We start from the raw sequence: 3,002 nt of genomic DNA, 5'->3' as shown, positions 1-3,002 counted from the left end.
GGTGTGGGGGGGGGGGGGGGGGGGGTAGTGGTTAGGGCGGGGGGGGGGTGGGAACCAGGACTCCTGGGTTCCTGGGGGTCGAGGTTAGCCGTGCTTTGGCCTGGCTGCATGGCAGTGACCTACTTCGTGGCGCAGGGAGAGGTTGCTGCTGAGTCTCCGTGGCCCAGCACCTGTCCTCCCTCAGTGGGGCTGGCCGGGGCCTCTGTGGGCAGGGGGCATTTTAACCTTTGCAGCGCCAAAGAGCCGCCCCCCCCCGCATCAATGTGCACAGGCCAGAGGGGGGCTGGAGGGACCCAGGCCCTGACTCAGGGATTGTCTCTGGACCCCTAAGCAGCTTTGGAGTCAGCTGATTGCGCCGGCAACCACCGACTCGTTAATCCCAATTTTAATGAGAGTCAGGAAAATGGACAGAGACGCCCCTCCCTGCCCTGAGCTGGGAGAGAACCCAGGAGTCCTGGCTCCCAGCCCCCCCTGCTCTAACCACTAGACCCCACTCCCCTCCCAGAGCCGGGGACAGAACCCAGGAGTCCTGGCTGCCTTCCGATAGATGAATCATTCCTGGGCTGGTTATGCCGGGACTCTGGAATGTAGGAGGCCCGTCCGACTGGTGCCACCGGTGTCCTTGTGCCTCTGAGAGAGGAGGGAAAGTACACCGTGTCATTAGCCGGCGGAGTGTGTTGCAACTAACTCTGGGGCGGGGCAACTGGGGAACCGCCAGGGGGACAGTTTATCCACCTCTGAGATGCAGCCACCTCTGGGATGAGGCAGCTGGGGAAAGGCCACACACAACACCACACAGGGACGGCTCACCCAGCCCTGAGATGCAGCCACCTCTGGGGGAGAGCTGGGGAACAGCTGCACATAACGCCGCACAGGGACGGCTCACCCGGCACTGAGATGCAGCCACCTCTGCGGTGGGGTGACTGGGAAACAGCTGCTGAAAGGGAAACACACCGCTGCGGGGGGGGGGGTTCCGTTTTCTGGGGGCCAGCGTCCCAACCAGTTTCCTTGAACAGGAAACCCTGGTGAGTCCAGGGGCGAATTTCACACAGATTCTTTCCGGCTTTTCTGGCAGCAAACGCTGTCAGCACATCTTTGCTGGTGGGGGTGGGGGGCGGGGCTGGCCCTCTGGTATGTGGGGGTCGCTTGGTTCAGCCCCTGGGTAGGGGACCAGGTAGGAACACAATAGGGGGATACCAGCAGGGGGCGCTCTCTCCTGGCAGTCAGGGCCAGGCACGGGGGGGGGGGGGGGGGCCGGGGGGGGGAATTCAGGGGGGCTGTGCGGAGCCTCAGGGGGCGCTGTGGGGCAGGTTCAATGGGGCTGCGCTGTGGGGTGGGGCTGTGCTGTGGGGCGCCCCCAGGGGGTGCCGTGGGGCAGCCTCCTCCCCCCTTGCTCTGTACCTGCCCAGGCCGCAGCCAGGAATGTGTGGAATGTCCCCCCCCAGCCCTGCGCCATGGCAGGGGGGGCAGCGCAAACAGGCCCTGCCCCCCCCAGCCACCAGGCCGGGGGGGTCCCCAAATACATCAGGGGGGAGCCCCTCGGTCCAGGGCTGCTTAACCCCGGCAGTGCCTGCGGTTCCTGCCGGATGCCTGGGTTCTCCAGAGATTGTAGTGTGTGCTACCCTGGTTGTGTGTGTATTGTGTTGGTGTGTCACTGTGTCGTTGTCTCAGAGTGTGCGTGTCATTGTGTGTGCGTGTTGTGTGTGAGTGTCAGCGTGTGTGTTTCCTTGTGTGCGTGTTATTGGGTGTGTGTGTTGTGTGGAAGTGTTAGCGTGTGTGTTTCCTTGTGTGCGTGTTATTGGATGTGCGTGTTGTGTGGGAGTGTTAGAGTGTGTGTTACCTTGTGTAGGTGTTAGTGTGTGTTTGTCTGCTGCGTCAGTATGTTAGAGTGTTTTCCCTTGTGTAGGTGTTATTGGGTGTGTGTGTTGTGCTGTATTGTTTTGTGGGAGTGTGGTGCGTTAGAATGTGCATTACCTTGTGTGGTGTTACTGTCTGTGTGTTTTGTGTTGTATTGTTGTGTTAGCATGTGTTGATGTGTTAGTGTGTTATAGTGTTACCTGGTGTGTGTTACCTGGTGTAGGTGGTAGCCTGTGTTGTGTTGTGACAGTGTGTTGGTGTGGTAGCGTGTGTATCCTTGCGTAGGTGTTATTGTGTGGTTTAGTGTGTATTGTGTTGGTGTGTGTTGCCTGGTGTGGGTGTTAGTCTGTGTGTGTGTTGGCTTGGGTATGTGTTGTTGCAGTGTGTGTTACTCTGTGTATTTGCCTGGTGTGTACATCTGTTACCTTGTATGTGTCTGTGTTGTGTGTACATGAGGGTGTATCTGTGTGAGAGAGGGAGAGATAAATGTGTGTGTTGTGTCTCACTCTGCACATGGAGATCTAGGTATGTCTCACTGATGGTGTGTACTTGTGTGTGTCATGGATGGTGTGGAGATCCCTGGGTGTGTGTCCCAGGTGCTATGTCCCAGAGCGCGTCACTGGCTGTGTGTGTCCCTGGTTGTGCCTGTCCTGGGCGCAGTACCTGGCTGTGTGTCCCTGGCTGTGTGTGTCCCGGGTGGTGTGTACCTGGGTGTGCATGTCAGGGAGCGGCAGGCGTGTCCCTGGTTGTGCGTGTCCCAGATGGTACCTGGCGGGGTGTACCTGGCTGTGTGTCCTGGGCAGGTGACGTGTCGCTTGTTGTGCCTGTCCCGGATGGTATGTCCCTGTGTGTGTGTGTGTGTCCCGGGTGGTGTGTACCTGGCTGTGTGTCCCTGATTGCGTGTCCGAGGCAGTGTGTACCTGGCTGAGTGTGTCCTGGGTGGTGTTTACCTGGGTGTGTCCCAGGCTATGGGTGTCCCTGGTTGTGCCTGTCCCGGGCGGCCTGCACCTGGCTGCATGTCCGGGACGGGACCTGGCTGTGTGTGTCCCGGGCAGCCTGTACCTGGCTGTGTGTCCCAGGCTGTGGGTGTCCCGGGTGGTGTGTACCTGGCTGTGTGTGTCCGGGGCGGTGTGTACCTGTGTCGG

The sequence above is a fragment of the Terrapene carolina genome, unplaced genomic scaffold (assembly GCF_002925995.2).
Source record: "Terrapene carolina triunguis isolate 2854851 unplaced genomic scaffold, T_m_triunguis-2.0 Scaffold848, whole genome shotgun sequence".
Classification (NCBI taxonomy): Eukaryota; Metazoa; Chordata; order Testudines; family Emydidae; genus Terrapene; species Terrapene triunguis.
Note: the sequence above shows the minus strand (reverse complement) of the source record.